This window comes from Macaca nemestrina, chromosome 1 (genome assembly GCF_043159975.1).
Source record: "Macaca nemestrina isolate mMacNem1 chromosome 1, mMacNem.hap1, whole genome shotgun sequence".
NCBI lineage: Eukaryota > Metazoa > Chordata > Mammalia > Primates > Cercopithecidae > Macaca > Macaca nemestrina.
This window is the reverse complement of record NC_092125.1, coordinates 30,332,937-30,355,311: the sequence shown is the minus strand read 5'-3', so window position 1 is coordinate 30,355,311 and position 22,375 is coordinate 30,332,937. Positions and strand designations below refer to the sequence as shown.

The 22,375-nt window shown below is 42.1% G+C and overlaps 1 protein-coding gene across 5 annotated transcripts in view; it reads left to right on the top strand.

Annotated features, from left to right (window-relative positions):
- Positions 1–22,375, top strand: part of LOC105484421 (phosphatidylinositol glycan anchor biosynthesis class C) — a 144,061-nt gene that overhangs the window by 27,579 nt on the left and 94,107 nt on the right. For all 5 annotated transcript variants that reach the window (XR_011607785.1, XR_011607792.1, XR_011607784.1 and 2 more), the window contains exon 7: positions 19,791–19,982. The gene's annotated coding sequence lies outside the window, so the exon portion shown is untranslated. The remainder of the gene's footprint in view (positions 1–19,790; positions 19,983–22,375) is intronic.

The following is a 22,375-nucleotide window of genomic DNA, read 5'->3' as shown; positions in this document are numbered from 1 at the left end:
TGCATCCTATTCAAGCCCAATCAGGTTGGCAACTGCTAGACTTTGCATCAGGTCATTTTAAAGGTCATCAAACTGAAATATAACTTGTACACTCTTCAACTTGATTTTGATAGAGAATTATTTCCTCTGTCTTGCTTCTCTGTGCAACAGTCAGAATTGAAACTGTATATAACATATACATTATTGCGATAGTAATGGGGTGGCTTTGCAGTGACCAAACTTTAGAAGAATGGATGATCTTTCAGATGTGGGTAATAGCTGCTGCAAAGTGGAGAGGTTGTCTGAAGTATCTTCTTCCTGATGTTAGATAATGCCTTGGTTTACAGTAACTCAGTAAGTTTGCAAGAGCCCATTTTATTCCAATGTAACTAAATCTCAACTCAAATTTATGAATAATAAAGTAATCTAACATTAATAGGATAAAAGTTATCTCCTCAAAGCTAGCTTTTCTGTTACTATCAATGGACTTACCGCAAAATATCCCCCAGATTTCTATATGACCCTTTCAACATTACACAGGCTTCAGTATGCAAGGTGATTCCCAAACAGCACACTCCAGGCCCTGAGCCTGAGCTAACTGTCATCACACTATCCTTTATAGGAATTGTTTTTGCTTCTGGTTTCATGATTTGGAAACACTTACTTTGGCTATGTCCATGTGTCAGTGAAACTTCTTCAGTTCATTGTCCTGCACACACTCTTGTTCCCTATGTTCCTTGTTCCCATGTGTTCCTTGTCCACATGGAGGGTGGTATAGTATGAGCTGCTGCAGGCAGATTGAATGGTTTTTAACTCCCTCGGAAGAAGGTGACCTTTGAGTTAGTGTCCTAATGTTCTTATAAAAGGTGCCTCACATTTGTCTACTGTATTTGGAGGAAACCTCCAGCCATTACCTAGAAGTGCTAAGAAAGGATCACTCGAGTCAGCTTTGTATTAAGGACAGATGTAAAGGTGGTAGACCAGAATGAGACATGGAGAAGCTGGTCCTCCATCATGCTCTCCATCTATTAAAATCCTACTCTTCTTCCAAGATCCTTATCATCCCTAACTAAACTGATTTCCCTCACCTCTGTATTTCTATACACTTAATACTCTTCTTATGACATTTACCAATTAGCTGTGTCACCAATAATTTGGCATAATGTTAATAATCAAGAAAACTTTGCATTTACATGATGTTTTAAGGTATATGAAGTTTCACAGCATGTACTATTTCATTTGACCCTTACAACTTCTTAGAAAAATTTGTTACCTCTGTAAAACTTATTTTCTTCCTCTGTAGAAAGGAGTTGCTTCTTTCTTAAAAGAATTGGAAAACGTATTTATGTTGTCATTCTGGGGAAAAAAATACCATTCAAATTAAGCCTTACAAAATCACGTAATCAAATAATGTTCTTCGGGTCATTGTGAGGAGTAAATGACCTAAGGGATGTGAAAACTGATTTGTGAAATATAAAGGCACATCCAGATGCAGAACCACAAAGGCCCTAAGGTTTCTGGTGTTTGCGACTGGGTGCCAAAACAGAGATTTGAAGCAATACATGACAGGGAGAAGATTTACCTGTTCTAAATCTTCTAGATGTAGAATCTAGAATATAGATGAACTCTAATCTATCAGAAGAGTATCTGATATGGCATCTATCTGTATAACTGGTCAAACTTAGGGGCTGGTGCTCAGGGAAAAATGTCAGTCCTAGTAGGTGTGAAAGTCAGTGGAATGTAGGCAGTAAGTGAAGACAGGAGTGTGAATAACATCAATGGAAGAGAATGCAGTATGAGAGAAGCCCAAGAGACCCCTTGGGATGGAGTCTCTTGGGAAAGGAAAGGAGTTGGCTGAGGAGAAGCTGAACTGGCAAGAAAAACAAAGGAAGAAATTCCAAGTTAGATACTAGATGTCAAATGAAAGGAAATGAAATTTTGGATTAGAAGCTTAAGAGGCCATTGGGAACTTTCAATATTCTAGTGAGTTGAGGAGAGAAAGGGACATGAGAAAATGGTAACAGTTAGTGGAGAGTTTGCATTGTAGGCTGTCCTTTTGAAAAAAATGGTGATGAAAGGAAACAGAAGATTGGATGGTAGCTTTGGGAAGAAAGAAATAAGACCAAGGAAATGAAAGAAAGAATAATAGCTAAGGCTTAATAATGATTTATGTCAAATATCAAACACGTAGCACTTATAGAATGCCAGGCACTGTTCTAAGTAGTTTATGAAAATTAATTCCATCCTCATCACTACCCTATGAAAGAGTTATTATTATTATCCCTATTTTACAGATGAGGAAACTGAGGCATGGAGTGGTTAAGTAAATTTCCCAAAGCCACATAGCAACAACAGAACTGGTAATTAAACTATAGGCAATCTGGTTCAAGAGTCCAGGTTTTAATTCATTTACCTTTCCTTTTATAATAATTTTGTAGTAACCAAACCATTAAGGAAGAAGTATTAAGACTTTTTCTTATTTTTAATGAGAAAGATTTCAACTCACTTGGATACTAAGAAGAAGGAGCCAGCACCCTAAGAGATGAATAAGAATTTCTGAATAATAAAGAGAATAAGATCCCAGAGCGCATGAGTGGCTATGGTTGGAAAGTGTGTATAAAGCAGTTAGTCTTGGGCAAGAATTTGTAATAATTCTCTCTTAAACAGGAGGAAAATAGTGAAAATAGAGATTTTAATTTTGAGGTTTTGAGAAGGGAATTTGAGCAAATTCATTTCAGATGGATGCTAGTAAAGTTTCTACTGAGAGATATTGGAGGAGTGGTTCAGGACTTGAGTAGAAAAAGCTGTAGCTTCCTAAAATGCAATGAGGAGTCAGCTTTTACCAAATTGCACTGAGAGCTGACTGAGTCCACCTGGTATGATTACTAAACACCTCCTGTATTCAAAGCCATATGCTGGGATCTCAACCTCCATTTGTCACAGCTTTTAATCAGTTGAGAAAAATATAGAAGAAGCACTTAGGAAACAATAGAAGACAAGATCAAATATACTTGTGCGGCTTAATGCTTTTTATGGAGCTCAGAGAAGGGAGCGGTCAGAGGAGTTGGAGAAAGGCTGTAGCTTGAGCTGGTCCTTAAAGATCAGGAGAATTTGGGGGATAGCGTTGAAGGCACAATTTTTGGTGGTGGAGAAAGTGAGAAGAACAGAAGAATCGAAGGAAGAGAGGCAGGCATTAAGAGGTACTCTTGGGGCCAGGCACAGTGGCCCATGCTGTCAGGCAGAATTTTGGGAGGCCAAGGCAGGAGAATGGCTGGAGGCCAGGAGTTAGAGACCAGCTTGGGCAACATAGTGAGACCCCCATCTCTTATTTAATAAAGAAAAGGAGGCACTCTTGGTAAAAGCACAGGGACTAGGGGCCAGGAAAGCAGTGATAGTTCAGGCCAAAAGATAATCCTACCCAATGACCCACACCTGGTTGGATCCCCTCAGGCCCCACCATCAGTCTTCTTAGCTACTTCATCCCTGCCTTGCTTTTCTCCGTAGCAAGAATCACTTCCTGATACACCATATTAAAATTAATTTATTTATATTTCCTAGAATGTAGGCACTGTGAGGGCAAGAATAATTGTTTGAATCACTAGTGTATCTCCTAGGTCTACATCAAGTTTGGCTTATAAAAGGCTCTCAGTAAAGATTTGCCCAAACAAATACAGCAGCAGTCTCAGGGGTTACCTGGGGTCCCTCCAGCATAGGCTCAGGAATTTTTGGCTCACAACCTGCTGTGAAGAAAAGCCTGACCTAGACAGAAGTGACAGCCTGCTTCTCAAACAGAAGCTCTTTAATACCCAGGTGACAATAAAACTCTCAAAAATTAAAGGCAAGGAAGGGTTCCTCTAGAACTGGGGACTGAGGAAGGCTTCCCTGAGGAAGTGGGGGAGAAAGTGTTTAAGAACTGGTGGATTTTAAGCTAATTGATCAGAATGGTTTAAGTCCTTACCAAGGGCTTTACAGGGGCTGCATCAGCCCTGGTAAAAGGGACAGTTTGTTCCAGAGTTCTCTCCTAGGGAAGGAGCCTTTCCTCAGATCCTGGTCCAGGTAACAAAAGCCTCTTGTATTTTTACCAGTTTTTAAAGACTGTCCAATAGGGAAAAAATAATTTTTGCTCCAGACATTAAAGTTTAAAATTGGCCTCAAAGTAGGAAACAAAGCACATATTGCTCAGAGGCCAAGAGTTACACGTCTAAGCAGTGCCCAGTGATGAAGTTGATCCATGGCTGGTATTGCCATTGTTCAGAAAGCATTTACATGATCCTGGGTCTGGGTCCTGTGCCCATCTCGAGCTGCCAGTTCCTTCAGGCATTAGCAGAGTTATATAAATGAATCAGCCTCTCTATCAAGGGGTAATTCCATTTTCCTGTTCTGTGAAATGAGTATGAGAGTCCTCACTTGCTCTCCACAGCCCCACGTCTGCAGAAGGAAGGAGCTCTGCTCTCACCTGTGAACACCTTGTGTTCCATAAAAAGAGAACATTCGCTGTTAGTCAGTGGTACTGCTGTTTTGAAAGCCTATTGGCTATTTGTCAGGAGAGGTCATTTGTCACGAGAGGTGAGCTGGCAATTTTCTGAGAACCTTGGCACATGCCTGCAATTTCCCAGGGAGAGGCCTTTTGGCTTTTAATTTTCTTCCCCCAGAGAAAACCAGAAAGGTCCCCACCCGCCACAGCTTTGTAAAATACCCAGAAGGAAAGACTCAGTAAGAAGCCTCTGATTGCCTGCTAGGAAAGGGTAGGCAGGTGGGGAAAATCTGGTTATACCTGTCAATCCAGCCTCCTCAGCTGAAATGGCAATCATGAAGAGAAATGCCCCTCCCTCCAGCTATAATGCGCTTGGTGACAATTTCCTATTGAGAAGAGAGGCAGCTGGGAGTTGAGCCAAACTCCCTGAAGCCAGGACAGCTCTGCAAGAAGTGGGTGCCTGCTTGAGCTCTAGTCTCAGTCAGGGTTGATATAACACAGTGCTGGAGGGCTAGACTTTGATACCTGTCTCGATGCTCCCTGGCAAAGGCCTGCATGTGTCATTGTCACCTGACTGATGAGTAAGGCGAAACTGTCAAACTCCAGTCCAGAAGACTGATGTGGCAGTGTTTGGCTGAGGCAGCGCTGGAGAGTCAGTCTAGCCCCAGGATCAACAGAGGGGCTTGGGTTTCTCACCCCATTCCCCTTCCCACTCTCCCTTGCTTCCTCATCTCCTGCAGTGGACACAAACTCTCCTGAAGAGGCAGAATTACATGGTGAGGACTGATCTATACAAACGATACCTCGGTTCCAACTGGCTCCACCACTTGGTAACTGTTTGTTTTTTGGCAAATCACTTAACTTTTTTTTTTTTTTTTTAGACGGAGTCTCACTCTTTTTTTTTTTTTTAAATTTATTTATTATTATTATACTTTAAGTTGTAGGGTACATGTGCATAACGTGCAGGTTTGTTACATATGTATACTTGTGCCATGTTGGTGTGCTGCACCCATCAACTCGTCATTTACATCAGGTATAACTCCCAATGCAATCCCTCCCCCCTCCCCCCTCCCCATGATAGGCCCCGGTGTGTGATGTTCCCCTTCCTGAGTCCGAGTGATCTCATTGTTCAGTTCCCACCTATGAGTGAGAACATGCGGTGTTTGGTTTTCTGTTCTTGTGATAGTTTGCTAAGAATGATGGTTTCCAGCTGCATCCATGTCCCTACAAAGGACACAAACTCATCCTTTTTGATGGCTGCATAGTATTCCATGGTGTATATGTGCCACATTTTCTTAATCCAATCTGTCACTGATGGACATTTGGGTTGATTCCAAGTCTTTGCTATTGTGAATAGTGCTGCAATAAACATACGTGTGCATGTGTCTTTATAGCAGCATAATTTATAATCCTTTGGGTATATACCCAGTAATGGGATGGCTGGGTCATATGGTACATCTAGTTCTAGATCCTTGAGGAATCGCCATACTGTTTTCCATAATGGTTGAACTAGTTTACAATCCCACCAACAGTGTAAAAGTGTTCCTATTTCTCCACATCCTCTCCAGCACCTGTTGTTTCCTGACTTTTTAATGATCGCCATTCTAACTGGTGTGAGATGGTATCTCATTGTGCTTTTGATTTGCATTTCTCTGATGGCCAGTGATGATGAGCATTTTTTCATGTGTCTGTTGGCTGTATGAATGTCTTCTTTTGAGAAATGTCTGTTCATATCCTTTGCCCACTTTTTGATGGGGTTGTTTGTTTTTTTCTTGTAAATTTGTTTGAGTTCTTTGTAGGTTCTGGATATTAGCCCTTTGTCAGATGAGTAGATTGCAAAAATTTTCTCCCATTCTGTAGGTTGCCTGTTCACTCTGATGGTAGTTTCTTTTGCTCTTTAGTTTAATTACATCCCATTTGTCAATTTTGGCTTTTGCTGCCGTTGCTTTTGGTGTTTTAGACATGAAGTCTTTGCCCATGCCTATGTCCTGAATGGTACTACCTAGGTTTTCCTCTAGGATTTTTATGGTATTAGGTCTAACATTTAAGTCTCTAATCCATCTTGAATTAATTTTCGTATAAGGAGTAAGGAAAGGATCCAGTTTCAGCTTTCTACTTATGGCTAGCCAATTTTCCCAGCACCATTTATTAAATAGGGAATCCTTTCCCCATTTCTTGTTTCTCTCAGGTTTGTCAAAGATCAGATGGCTGTAGATGTGTGGTATTATTTCTGAGGACTCTGTTCTGTTCCATTGGTCTATATCTCTGTTTTGGTACCAGTACCATGCTGTTTTGGTTACTGTAGCCTTGTAGTATAGTTTGAAGTCAGGTAGCGTGATGCCTCCAGCTTTCTTCTTTTGACTTAGGATTGTCTTGGAGATGCGGGCTCTTTTTGGGTTCCATATGAACTTTAAAGCAGTTTTTTCCAATTCTGTGAAGAAAGTCATTGGTAGCTTGATGGGGATGGCATTGAATCTATAAATTACCTTGGGCAGTATGGCCATTTTCACGATATTGATTCTTCCTATCCATGAGCATGGTATGTTCTTCCATTTGTTTGTGTCCTCTTTTATTTCACTGAGCAGTGGTTTGTAGTTCTCCTTGAAGAGGTCCTTTACATCCCTTGTCAGTTGGATTCCTAGGTATTTTATTCTCTTTGAAGCAATTGTGAATGGAAGTTCATTCCTGATTTGGCTCTCTGTTTGTCTGTTACTGGTGTATAAGAATGCTTGTGATTTTTGCACATTAATTTTGTATCCTGAGACTTTGCTGAAGTTGCTTATCAGCTTAAGGAGATTTTGGGTTGAGACAATGGGGTTTTCTAAATATACAATCATGTCATCTGCAAAGAGGGACAATTTGACTTCTTCTTTTCCTAACTGAATACCCTTGATTTCTTTCTCTTGCCTAATTGCCCTAGCCAGAACTTCCAACACTATGTTGAATAGGAGTGGTGAGAGAGGGCATCCCTGTCTTGTGCCAGTTTTCAAAGGGAATGTTTCCAGTTTTTGCCCATTCAGTATGATATTGGCTGTGGGTTTGTCATAAATAGCTCTTATGATTTTGAGGTACGTTCCATCAATACTGAATTTATTGAGCGTTTTTAGCATGAAGGGCTGTTGAATTTTGTCAAAAGCCTTTTCTGCATCTATTGAGATAATCATGTGGTTCTTGTCTTTGGTTCTGTTTATATGCTGGATTATGTTTATTGATTTGCGAATGTTGAACCAGCCTTGCATCCCTTCATCAAGGGATGAAGCCCACTTGATCATGGTGGATAAGCTTTTTGATGTGTTGCTGAATCCGGTTTGCCAGTATTTTATTGAGGATTTTTGCATCGATGTTCATCAGGGATATTGGTCTAAAATTCTCTTTTTTTGTTGTGTCTCTGCCAGGCTTTGGTATCAGGATGATGCTGGCCTCATAAAATGAGTTAGGGAGGATTCCCTCTTTTTCTATTGATTGGAATAGTTTCAGAAGGAATGGTACCAACTCCTCCTTGTACCTCTGGTAGAATTCAGCTGTGAATCCATCTGGTCCTGGACTTTTTTGGTTGGTAGGCTATTAATTATTGCCTCAATTTCAGAGCCTGCTATTGGTCTATTCAGGGATTCAACTTCTTCCTGGTTTAGTCTTGGAAGAGTGTAAGTGTCCAGGAAATTATCCATTTCTTCTAGATTTTCCAGTTTATTTGCATAGAGGTGTTTATAGTATTCTCTGATGGTAGTTTGTATTTCTGAGGGGTCGGTGGTGATATCCCCTTTATCATTTTTAATTGCGTCGATTTGATTCTTCTCTCTTTTCTTCTTTATTAGTCTTGCTAGTGGTCTGTCAATTTTGTTGATCTTTTCAAAAAACCAACTCCTGGATTTATTGATTTTTTGGAGGGTTTTTTGTGTCTCTATCTCCTTCAGTTCTGCTCTGGTCTTAGTTATTTCTTGCCTTCTGCTAGCTTTCGAATGTGTTTGCTCTTGCTTCTCTAGTTCTTTTAATTGCGATGTTAGAGTGTCAATTTTAGATCTTTCCTGCTTTCTCTTGTGGGCATTTAGTGCTATAAATTTCCCTCTACACACTGCTTTAAATGTGTCCCAGAGATTCTGGTATGTTGTATCTTTGTTCTCATTGGTTTCAAAGAACATCTTTATTTCTGCCTTCATTTCGTTATGTACCCAGTAGTCATTCAGGAGCAGGTTGTTCAGTTTCCATGTAGTTGAGCGGTTTTGATTGAGTTTCTTAGTCCTGAGTTCTAGTTTGATTGCACTGTGGTCTGAGAGACAGTTTGTTATAATTTCTGTTCTTGTCCATTTGCTGAGGAGTGCTTTACTTCCAATTACGTGGTCGATTTTGGAGTAAGTACGATGTGGTGCTGAGAAGAATGTATATTCTGTTGATTTGGGGTGGAGAGTTCTATAGATGTCTATTAGGTCTGCTTGCTGCAGAGATGAGTTCAATTCCTGGATATCCTTGTTAACTTTCTGTCTCGTTGATCTGTCTAATGTTGACAGTGGAGTGTTGAAGTCTCCCATTATTATTGTATGGGAGTCTAAGTCTCTTTGTAAGTCTCTAAGGACTTGCTTGATGAATCTGGGTGCTCCTGTATTGGGTGCATATATATTTAGGATAGTTAGCTCTTCCTGTTGAATTAATCCCTTTACCATTATGTAATGGCCTTCTTTGTCTCTTTTGATCTTTGATGGTTTAAAGTCTGTTTTATCAGAGACTAGTATTGCAACCCCTGCTTTTTTTTGTTCTCCATTTGCTTGGTAAATCTTCCTCCATCCCTTTATTTTGAGCCTATGTATGTCTCTGCGTGTGAGATGGGTCTCCTGAATACAGCAGACTGATGGGTCTTGACTCTTTATCCAGTTTGCCAGTCTGTGTCTTTTACTTGGAGCATTTAGTCCATTTACATTTAAGGTTAAGATTGTTATGTGTGAACTTGATCCTGCCATTATATTAACTGGTTATTTTGCTCGTTAGTTGATGCAGTTTCTTCCTAGCCTCGATGGTCTTTACATTTTGGCATGTTTTTGCAATGGCTGGTACCAGTTGTTCCTTTCCATGTTTAGTGCTTCCTTCAGGGTCTCTTGTAAGGCAGGCCTAGTGGTGACAAAATCTCTAAGCATTTGCTTATCTGTAAAGGATTTTATTTCTCCTTCACTTATGAAACTTAGTTTGGCTGGATATGAAATTCTGGGTTTAAAATTCTTTTCTTTAAGAATGTTGAATATTGGCCCCCACTCTCTTCTGGCTTGGAGAGTTTCTGCCGAGAGATCTGCTGTTAGTCTGATGGGCTTCCCTTTGTGGGTAACCCGACCTTTCTCTCTGGCTGCCCTTAAGATTTTTTCCTTCATTTCAACTTTGGTGAATCTGGCAATTATGTGTCTTGGAGTTGCTCTTCTCGAGAAGTATCTTTGTGGCGTTCTCTGTATTTCCTGGATTTGAATGTTGGCCTGCCCTACTAGGTTGGGGAAGTTCTCCTGGATGATATCCTGAAGAGTGTTTTCCAACTTGGTTCCATTTTCCCCCTCACTTTCAGGCACCCCAATCAGACGTAGATTTGGTCTTTTTACATAATCCCATACTTCTTGCAGGCTTTGTTCATTTCTTTTTCTTCTTTTTTCTTTTGGTTTCTCTTCTCGCTTCATTTCATTCATTTGATCCTCAATCGCTGATACTCTTTCTTCCAGTTGATCGAGTCGGTTACTGAAGCTTGTGCATTTGTCACGTATTTCTCGTGTCATGGTTTTCATCTCTTTCATTTCGTTTATGACCTTCTCTGCATTAATTACTCTAGCCATAAATTCTTCCACTTTTTTTTCAAGATTTTTAGTTTCTTTACGCTGGGTACATAATTCCTCCTTTAGCTCTGAGAAATTTGATGGACTGAAGCCTTCTTCTCTCATCTCGTCAAAGTCATTCTCCGTCCAGCTTTGATCCATTGCTGGCGATGAGCTGCGCTCCTTTGCCGGGGGAGATGCACTCTTATTTTTTAATTTCCAGCTTTTCTGCCCTGCTTTTTCCCCATCTTTGTAGTTTTATCTGCCTCTGGTCTTTGATGATGGTGATGTACTGATGGGGTTTTGGTATAGGTGTCCTTCCTGTTTGATAGTTTTCCTTCTAACAGTCAGGACCCTCAGCTGTAGGTCTGCTGGAGATTGCTTGAGGTCCACTCCAGACCCTGTTTGCCTGGGTATCAGCAGCAGAGGCTGCAGAAGATAGAATATTTCTGAACAGCGAGTGTAACTGTCTGATTCTTGCTTTGGAAGCTTCCTCTCAGGGGTGTACTCCACCCTGTGAGGTGTGGGGTGTCAGACTGCCCCTAGTGGGGGATGTCTCAGTTAGGCTACTCCCAGTTAGGCTACTCAGGGGTCAGGGACCCACTTGAGCAGGGAGTCTGTCCCTTCTCAGATCTCAACCTCCGTGTTGGGAGATCCACTGCTCTCTTCAAAGCTGTCAGACAGAATCGTTTGCGTCTGCAGAGGCTTCTGCCATGTTTGTTATTGTTTACTGTGCCCTGTCCCCAGAGGTGGAGTCTACAGAGACAGGCAGGTTTCCTTGAGCTGCTGTGAGCTCCACCCAGTTCGAGCTTCCCAGCAGCTTTGTTTACCTACTTAAGCCTCAGCAATGGCGGGCGCCCCTCCCCCAGCCTCGCTGCTGCCTTGCCGGTAGATCACAGACTGCTGTGCTAGCAATGAGGGAGGCTCCCCGTGGGCGTGGGACCCTCCCGGCCAGGTGTGGGATATGATCTCCTGGTGTGCCTGTTTGCTTAAAGCGCTGTATTGGGGTGGGAGTTACCCGATTTTCCAGGTGTTGTGTGTCTCAGTTCCCCTGGCGAGGAAAAGGGATTCCCTTCCCCCTTGCGCTTCCCAGGTGAGGCGATGCCTCGCCCTGCTTCAGCTCTCGCTGGTCGGGCTGCAGCAGCTGGCCAGCACAGATCGTCCGGCACTCCCCAGTGAGATGAACCCAGTACCTCAGTTGAAAATGCAGAAATCACCGGTCTTCTGTGTGACTCGCGCTGGGAGTTGGAGACTGGAGCTGTTCCTATTCGGCCATCTTGCTCCGCCCCGGAGTCTCACTCTTGTACCCCAGGCTGGAGTGCAATGGCGCGATCTCAGCTCACTGCAACCTCTGCTTCCCAGGTTCAAGTGATTCTCCTGTCTCAGCCTCCCGAGTAGCTGGCATTACAGGTGCCTGCCACCAAGCCCAGCTAATTTTTGTATTTTTAGTGGAGATGAGGTTTCACCATGTTGACCAGGCTGGTCTCAAACTCCTGACCTCAGGAGATCTGTCCGCCTCAGCCTCCCAAAGTGCTGGGATTACAGGCGTGAGCCACTGCACCCAGCTTACTTAAGTGTTATGTGCTTTAATTTCGTCAGATTCATCTGTAATAGAAGAATGAAAATAATGATACCTACTCCAAGTTCTACGAGAATTAAAACAATGAGCACGTGCACAGTGAATAGTGCCTGGCACAGGGGCTGTACTCGATAAATGGCAGTATTGAGTAATAACAATGATACTCCTTGCAGCCCTCTGAAGGTTGCAGCTGCAGGCTGAGCCTGGCGGAAGCAGCATGGAATATCAAGTTGCTAAAGAAAGTTGTTTAGCAACTTTCATGGGCCAACCCTTCCCCTTCCCTGATCTTGAGAAAATTGTATTACTTTTGCGTCTTTATAAAACTCAGAATTGTTCTCTGACATCTTAGCTATCTCACCTCACCTCACCTCACCCAGTTTATAAAGCTACAGTGGCCTTGGCCATACGGCTACCCACCCCCACAACACACAGACACATTCCCCAGGGGGCACGATTCATGTGGTCACTTTCCTTTTAGCTTCTCCAGCCCTTAAATTATATTTCCAGGGAATTTGGGGGAAAAAATCAATAACCACCCCAAAAACCTAGGTACCAAATGTGTTTTCTCCATCTGTGATTTAGCGTCTCAGAAAACAGAGGCTTCCATATGATGTGCCCATCAGGCCGAAAGTTAATTCACATTTCCAGACTGCCCACATTTCTAATAATTCACATTTGCAGTCGTCTGCTGCAAGATTGCCCTGTACTAAGCCCTTTCAAAACCTCTATCACCAACTTGGGTGAGGGATGGGTTGAAGAATATCATAATGCAGTGGAAGCAACTTGAAAGCCACGTTCTGCTGTGGAGGCTGGATGCGTAATAGATGTAACAGTTAAAAGTCGACTCCAGTGCTTCTGGGATATCAGTGTGCCTCTAATTCACCTGGAGAATGCTTTAAAACATAGTATCCTGGGTCTCACCCCAGAATTGGAGATTCAGTAGATCTGTGATGGAGCCTGAGAAGTTGCATTTATAACAAGTTCCTAGGGAAATGGGAAGGATGCTGCCAGGGGAGCATATTTTGAGGGCCACTAATTTACACAAACTCAAGGGATTCCCCAGCTTCTCTCTAGCCACCCAAAGTCACTGGTTTCTTGTTATTCTTTAATTCTTTTGTGCAGCAGAGCAGCACAGCAAATAATGCTGCCATTAGGAGAGCAGGCTCTGGGGCCAGACCACTTGGGTTTGAATCCTGGCCTCATTTTACAAGCTGTGTGATCCTGGCCAAATTGTTTAACCTTTCTGTGCCCCAGATTCCTCATAAAAATACATACTGATATTTTCTGACTGCTTACTATGTACTAGGCATAGTTCCAATGTATTTACTATTAATTTGTTGATTCCTATAAGACTAGGAGGTAGGTGCTATTGTCCCCAATTTACAGATGAAGGAATTGAGGCACATCGAGGGATAATAATAGTAAACACATTATTATTGTGTAGATTAAATAAAATAATCCATGCTAAATTTTAGTTTGAGCTTAAGAGAATGTTATTTACACTTACTGTGGAAGCCAAGATTGGAAGGTCCTCTCCTTTCTTTTGAAAACTTTAAGGACGTTTCTAAGAGGATGAACCCTTGTGCTTTCATCTGAGTCCTACGGACAGGATCTAGCAATCATATCTCATATCCTGTCCCCCATTTAGGTCCTCCCACAAGAGAAGGGTTTCTCCCTTGCAGACTTTCTGTCTCCAGAGAGCTGCCACAGTTCTAAGGGCCCCAGGGCATATGTGGGTGGAGCAGTGGGAATGGGGGAGGCATCCAGGAGGAAGTCTGCTTGAAAGCAATGGTGTGTGTGTGCCTGATTAAGCAGGGAGTCCTGTATGAGACCTGACAGGGGCAGCTCACAAGAATGCAGGCAGTTTGCAAGCTCACTAGACCAAAAGAGGAAAGAGGGAGAGGAGAGAAAATGCCCTGAGCCCCAGAGCTGCGCCAGCACATTCCAGCATGGCCGACACTTGCTGATGGCCCTTTGTTTTTCTACCAGAGCTAGCGAGTAGGGGATAGATACCCGGGCATTGCTTTTCCTGACCTTGACACATTTTAAGCTTTCTTTTTCAGATGAGGACAGAAGGCTTTCTAAAGTAAACCTAGGTTGAATGTGAATACTAATTGGTATTTAATCACCATCATTAAATACCATCAGAGTAGCTATAAGTAAAACATTCTGATATGCAGGGAAACATCACTCAATTCTAACCAGTTGTGCCGGGTGCTGAACCTCTTGTCTGTTCCTACACCCTGCCATGTCTTGGGATCAACTAATATCTTCTCTGCCCTTGGGATGTCACCTCCCCCAGATGGTTCTTTGGTTCCCTTTCTCAACCTCATCTCTCACCCGGGCTGGATTAGGTGCTGATCCCAGATGCTCTCATAGCCCCTGTTCTTACCATATTATTTCATGATGGCTTGTTTAGTTGTCTGCTTCCTCCATTCAAGAAGAAGTTATAACCGTCTTATTCATTTGATTTCCCAATGCCAAGCACAGTGCCAGGCAGATAATAGGCAACTACTAAATCTCCATTGATAACTATTTTGTGCATACTGTTCTCCCACCCAGCCTTTGCTATCCTGCTAAGTTCTGTGGGCCCTCCATTCCTCAAAGACCTGATTCCTACACTCACAGAGAACAGTAAAAGCAGAAACTGTGAGGCATTCTGCTTAGTTAGTGGTAAGCCCTGGAGTGAGAAATGTTTGATGTGTTCCAGCTTAAACTAGGGGTAAATGGATTGAGTGAACAAATGGGAGGTGACTGCCCAGTGTGAATTGGTCCAGAGTGATGGATGGATGAGAGGTGTGTCTAAGCAGAGACAGAAGAGCACAGGCTTACACAGAAGGCCTCAATAATCCACTTGATGCCTTTCTAGATACCTAGTTCCTCCCATGTTAACAATTCTGATGAGAGCAGATGCTCTGGAAGACCAGCTTTCCAGCAAGCCTTTACCATACTGATGAGGGCCATAGGCTGGCTAAGCCTGGTGTTATAGGACTCGCCACATCCAAGGGGTGAGTTATATTCTGGCCTAAATCTGAGCCTTAAAGATGTGGCTTAGGTTCTGCTGGCAGACATACCTCTCTGTACCACTTCTCAGTCCTCATCATTGCAGACTTTTCTTCTCTCATCAGTTGGTCCTAAATTATATCCTTGGTCATAAGGGAACCAGGAGGAAAAAGTGTATGGGTGGAACTTGTTAATGAAAAAATCCAAATTATGTAAAATACTTTAAAAGGGTTTATTCTGAGTCAATATGAGTGTCCAGTGTCCAGTGCCCAAGGAGAAACACAAACCCAAGAATCCTTGAGTAAGTGGTCCCATGGCAGTCAGATTACATTTTGGTTTTATGTATTTCAGGGAGGCAGGAGTTACAGGCAAAGACATACATCAATACTTGGAAGAGATATATTAGTTCCACCTGAAAAGGCAAGATATCTTGAAGTGGGAAGGGGGGTGCTTATAGGTTACAGGTGAATTTAGAGATGCTTTAATTTATAATTGGTTAAAGGAGTAAGGTTCTATCTACAACTTGAAGTCAATAAAAAGGAATGTCTTAAATTAAGATTAGGATGCTCTGTAGCCAGACTGATAGTCTGCAGGCATGACTTAACCCTTGTCTTCTATGGCCTTAGTCTTGTGTATACTTTGGTATCTTATTACCAGTTTGCTTTGTTAGCCTTATGATCTCTGTTTTAACAGTAATGCTGGTCAGTTGTGCCTAAACTCCAAAAGGGAGGGAGTATAACAAGGTAGGTCCAACCTTTCTTGCTGTCATGGCCAGGAATTAAGTTTTTAAGGTTTCTCTGGGGTCCCCATGGCCAAGAGAGGGTTCAGCTGGTGAAGAACTTAGTATTTTAAGTTTACAAACTGGATGGATACCTCAAAGGGCATCTGTTAATAGATCAGTAGGGTCCCTTTTTGGTAGGAGACAGGCAATGAAGATAATGTTCAGGGTCTAGGAAGGCCTATTAGTTTGCCCTGGGTAGGATACAGTTGGGGCTCAGAAAACAATACCCCAGAATGAAGGCCTCAGAAACAGCCTCAGGAGCAAAAGGTTTTCTTTGACCTGCTGCTACCCTCTTGTCTCCCAGTCCCCTTTCTCCCCTGAGACTAATCATAGAAACCAGAATCCCTCTTCACCAAGGTGGGTCAGAGAAACCAGAAGCCTTTTTCCCTAAAGCTAGCCATAAAAACTAAAAATATTACTCTAACGTTTCCTCTTTCTGTGTAAAAACTGTCCATAAAGAAATTATCTGACTTACCTTGTTTGACTGTAGGTCATAAGACCCCCGATTGCAAAGAGGGCTCTGCCCCAAACTCAGAAGGAAGGAGTGCATGCTCAGAGGCTAAGAAGAATCTAGGCAGACAGGCCTTGCTGGTTTTCCCCACTCAGTCTACTAGCATTAGATCATACCTATTTTGTCCAATCATATTTCTACACAGTTTTCCATACTTTGTTGAACTAAGCATAAAAATGAACCATTTCCCCTTTATCTTTCAGTCTTCAGTCTGAAGGTTCCTGAGTACACGTTAAATAAATTTGCCTACCTTTTCTCCAATTAATCTGCCTTTTGTGAGTTGATTTTTTAGTGACTCTCTGGCCCCTACAGTACCTGTGCGTGCACCTGGTGCAGAGGACCCCATGATTTTAGTGCTGTCCTTGGTGACTGATTGCTCTCTGTCCATAGTTCAATGTGTTTCAGATTCTCCCTTTGTTGCTTTTGTGTGCATGTAGTTTTCTTAACATGAATATAGGCTTTTGGTGCTTCCTTTGTATTTTAGCACAGTTATAGGAACTTGAGATGAGGGGAAGAGGAAAGACAATGCTTATTGAAATTATATAAAAATCAAGAAAGGCATGGGGGACAGAGCTTCAGTCCCATCTATTGCCTTTCCAATCTAAGACTAAATTTAGTGTTCTGATTTTATTGACTTTATAAACTTCTAAATGAAAGTTTATGCAAAACATCTATGATACAGAAACAGGCTACAACAAGAACATGAGTGGTAATCTATTAAGAAAGCTCATAAATTTTTCTGAGGATGCTAGGAAGCTCAAGTGTCCACCATCAGGGAGAATCCTCTATTACCCCCGTGTCCCAAACACTCTAAGCAAGACCCAAACACTCTAAGCAAGACAAAGTTAAGCAAGACCAGAGCTACATCCTTATTTTGGAATAAACTTTGGATTTGGCTGTACCCAAGCATCACCCTTCAGTGAGCAATGGAGGCCAGATTCAACAAGACATCACAAGGGAATCTCATCCCTGGGACAAGTTCTTTTTTTCCCACAAACATTAAAACTAACTGAGATATCTGGCATAGCAAAGTGGGTGATCTCCCTAGCATTCAAGAAGAAATAACTAAAGGAAGATAGATTGGTTGTCTTCAAATATTTGAAAATTTTTTTGTTATTGGAGGGGAGTGGCTGGCTCTGTACTATTACTATAGATCAGTAGGGTCCCTTTTTGGTAGGAGACAGGCGATGAAGATAATGTTCAGGGTCTGGGAAGGCCTATTAAGGGAGAAGTAGAAGAGTGGAAGCATAAAGACGTTGATTTCACCTCGGCATGAGAAACAACTTTATTTTATTTATTTATTTATTTATTTATTTATTTATTTATTTACTTACTTATTTGAGATGGAGTTTTGTTCTTGTCGCCCAGGCTGGAGCACAATGGTGCGATCTCAGCTCACTGCAACCTCCACCTCCCAGGTTCAAGCAATTCTCCTGCCTCAGTCTCCCAAGTAACTAGGATTACAGGTGTCTACAACCATGCCTGGCTAATTTTTGTATTTTTAGTAGAGATGGGGTTTTGCCATGTTGGCCAGGATGGCCTCAAACTCCTGACCTCAGGTGACCCACCCACCTTGACCTCCCAAAGTGCTGGGATTACAGACGTGAGCTGCCACACCCAGCCAAGAAACAAGTTTCTGTCAATTCCAGCTACCTGAAATTCAACAGTCTGCTTTTGGGGTAATGAACTTCACACTGAAGACATTTTCAAAATATTTAATTTACTTTCTTAAATAAGTGATATATACAACACAATGATATTCAAAAGGAACAAAAAGTTATATTTTGCAAATGTCACCTCCTTCCAACCCCTTTTTCCTAAACATTTCTTTTTCTTCTGAAGAGACAATCTTTTTTTTTTTTTTTTTTTTTTTTGAGACGGAGTCTCGCTCTGTTGCCCAGGCTGGAGCGCAGTGGCCGGATCTCAGCTCACTGCAAGCTCCGCCTCCTGGGTTCACGCCATTCTCCTGCCTCAGCCTCCCGAGTAACTGGGACTATAGGCGTCCGCCACCTCGCCCGGCTAGTTTTTTGTATTTTTTAGTAGAGACGGGGTTTCACCATGTTAGCCAGGATGGTCTCGATCTCCTGACCTCGTGATCCACCCGAAGAGACAATCTTTATTACCTGGCATTTGGTCAAAGGCCGGACAACTCTGTGAAGAATATTGTAAGTGGTCCTCGGCTTCTGGCATTGGACAAAATGACTTCTGGGGACCTTCCAACTCTTGAATCTCCTTCTTTAAATTTGCAGGCTATCATCCTTAAGGTTCTAGAACAAAATATGAATTCACTGCACAAGGGTTGGGCTGAGGACTTACAACTGACAGTGGTAATGCTGGGCTAGTTCTAGGCAGCCCTTACGGCAACAGGCAGCTTGCAACATGACACAAGTCAAATATCTGAGAGAAAATGAATTTAGACATCTGGACAAAGCTTTTAGGAATCCTTTTGCCAAATGTAGTCCTCCCACCCACCCATTTGAAGTCAAAGACAGGAATAGAACTGCAGGGTAATTGGGAAGCAGGAACAAGAGTTGGAGAAGGAGTTTAGGAAGGAAGGGAGGAGACAGGATGGGGATGGAGTGGCATGGAACAGTGATGGTGCTGTCAGGGACTGCTGAAGGTTCTAACAGCGGTGACTGGACACAATGGTCTTTCAAATTGTCCATTGGAAAACCCCACATGCTCTTCTTGTTCCTTATTCCTGGCTATCTCCTGCCTTCTCCAGATTTCTCAAATGCCTCTAAAACCTCTTGTCATATTACCTATAAAGCATGATTTATTCCCCTGACACACAGAGTCACCTATAACTGCATAAATGTAGTCTCTTTTTCACATATCTTGGAAAATTCAAAGGCATTTTTTACCCTGAAGGTAATCTTAAGCCTCTGTTTCTGACAGATGAGTTTGGTTACAGCCTTCAAGGGTATCCAGATCTCACAAATCCAGGTGGCATCTGTCCTATTTCAGGAGCTTGGCTACTTCCCCAGCACAAATGGAGGAAAGTGAAAAGGAGAAGGTCTTTCAAGTAGGGCTCAAGATTGACCTTCAATAGAAGGTACAAGAGGCCACCTTGCATAGCTCTGGTTCAGCTTTTTAGAGGGAAAACAAATAATAAAATCATTTTATTATCATGATTGTTTCAATGGCCATTATTCATTTTAAAGGCCAAGAAGTCAGTATTTATAAAATGTAAATTGAAGAAAAAAATGTCTAGACATATTTTTGTGTCAGCAATAACAAAGTACATGACAAGCAGAATCAAAAAGTCATTAAGGATTTTCTTATTCAAGACAGTTTTGCAAGATATCTCAAAGAACAGAGTGTTACAGAGTTCTATGCTTGGAAGCGGGTTTGGCATGAGTTTTATAAGCATCTCCTCACCTATAAAGCACTTATGAACACTCTGTTCAAGAACCTTCACCAAGGAGATTTCTGGAAGTAGCGCTGGGCTGGGGCTGGAGTTGTGAGCATTATCCAAGTCACTTGAGACAACATTGTGCAATAGAAACACCACATCTGCTGAAGACAATGGTGGTATCAAGGATAAAAGTAATGTTATGAAGGTCTAACATATTTAAGTACCTACCACAGAAACATTTGCTGGGTACTCGGCATGTATGGTATGTTCTTATTTTTGCCTCAACACTCATGAGATAACGAATCATTGCAACCTTGTTTTGCAGATTAAGAAGCTGAGGCTCAGAGACATCAAGCTACTTTCCCAAGGTCACTCAGCCAGGAAGTGAAGGAGCCAAGGCACAAATGCAGACTTCTTGACTTCTCAGATGTCTGCTAACTCCTATGGTAAACTATGAGGAGTCAGCCTAGGAGAAAAGAAGAAAACACAGTAGAATGATTTCACAGAATGAGCTTAGGTAAGAAGAAAGGGAACAATTAGAAAAGTGAGTAGTAGGAAGAACAAGAGGGACCAAGTGACATGCAAAAAGTAGACTGAGGTGAGTGATGTGGAACTAAATGTGTAAATGACCAATTGGCTGAGACCTGCCTTTTATTTGATGTTTGTGTGGTAGAGTAGGTATAAGCCTTAGAGGAACCCTGCTGGCATGGCTATCATCTCGTACCCCCAGCAAGGCTCCCCACACCAGGACAGGGCAGAACTGGGGAAGGAAGTATATGTGCTTCAGGGGCAACTTGGGCCCCAGGTTCAGTCCTGCAACCTATAACCAGAACCCTGTGTGTCTGGCTCTGAATCTGTCCAGAGTGTATTGTGAAGAGGATGTATTGGCTTAAAGGAGTCACACTGGGCTGAAAATGTGTATCTCTGAGGAACATGTCACAGCATACTCATCCCAAGCATTCATGTATAGGAAACCCTATTAACTTAGCAGCATGAGAAGTAGAGAAACTTTTATCAAAAACTATGTGAATGATGTAAATTGTGGGAAAATGGAAATAACAATCTACTTGTCTTGGTGAACAATGCTTATTGCAAAATACATGTAAACTAAAATTAAAATTCTAAACCACCCCCCTTCCCCACCAACTGAGCAGCTCTCCTCTTGGTCAAAGGGACCCCAGAGAAACCTTAAAAACTGGCAGTGCCTAAACTCCAAACTGTTGTGCCTAAACTCCAAAAGGGAGAGAGTATAGGCGAGAGTCCTACGTGCCTTGTTATACTCTCTCCCTTTTAGGTACAACAACTGACCAGCATTAATGTTAAAATAAATATCATCAGACTAACAAAACAAACTGCTAATAAGATACCAAATTATAAACAAGACCAAGGCCAAAGAAGGCAAGGGCTAAGTCATGCTGACAAACAATAAGTCATGCTAAACATGTCGTATTGTGGCTGACTCTGATGTAGCATTCATAACTTAATTCCTTTCTGTTAACTCCAAGCTTTTAGACAAATTTTTGTTCCTTTAATTGCAGATTACAGAATCTCTGAATCCACCTATTACTTGTAAGCCCTTGCTTCAAGATATCCCACCTTTTTGGTTAAACCAATGTATACTTTCCAGGTATCAATTTATTCTTTTGCCTGTGACACCTACCTCCTTGAAATGTATAAAGTCAATCTGTAATTTAACCACCTTAGGACCAAACTTGTTGGGTTTGTATTTTTCCTTGGGCTGTGGTCACTCGTATTTGCTCAGAATAAATATTTTAAAAATATTTTACAGAGTTTAGTTTTTCTATTAACACACACAAAAAGTATTCCTGGTGTGTCACAAATAAGCATTTCAGTATAGTGATTAGAAATAACCTTCTTCAATCTAATCTCCACTATTACAAAGATCTAAAATTGGTAACTGTGGCTCGAGCACATTCAAACTTGGATTTGAGTTTTTCCGTTGTTCACGCAAACCTCAGCCCTGTTGGAGAGGGTTTATGCATGCTAAGGTTTCTTTCTCGTTTGCTTAGAGGAAGAGGTGCAGCATGCAGAGGAGGGGTCTATATATACTTCTTCCATTGTTCATACTAGGTTAGAGGCAGAAAACTATTTCAGCCCTTGGTAGTTCCCACAGGACATCACCTATGTGCTTTTCTAAGCATGAAGCTTTATTATACTGTCGAATTTCTGTTCCCAAGCCAACTCTGAGTATCCCTTCTTCCCTTTGAGGGCTAAATGCATTGAAACCACTCAGTACTGACTTGCTTTTGAATACAGAGAGCCAAGCTCTGCTGTGCTGGAGTTGATTCCTACTGGTTATGAAAGTGATGAAAGTGATTGTTAACTTCCCAAATTTTGTGAGTTTGTTGTTAAGCCACTGGTAGCTTGAAATTGGTCATGCTAGAAGATTTACACCACAGAAACTGGTGAATGATACAAATAAAGCCACTTTAAAAAAATAAAGAGAAGAGGCCATGATTTGGCTGTGCGCAGTGGCTCACACCTGTAATCCCGACACTTTGGGAGGCTGAGATGGGCGGATCACCTGAGGTCAGGAGTTTGAGACCAGCCTGGCCAACATGGTGAAACGCTGTCTCTACTAAAAACACAAAAATTAGCCAGGCGTGGTTGTGGGTGCCTGTAATCCCAGCTACTTGGGAGGCTGAGGAAGGAGAATTGCTTGAATCTGGGAGGCAGACGTTGCAGTGAGCCAAGATCACGCCATTGTACTCCAGCCTGGGTGACCAGAGTGAAACTGTCACAAACAAACAAAAAACTTGAGCATCTACTAAGCAACAGATCATATAGTAGGCATAAGAGCTATAGAGGTAGATATATGATCTTTGGACTTTGGACTAGAAGAGATTTCATCAACTTTGAAATGTTCCCTGACCATTCTTTTGCCTACTG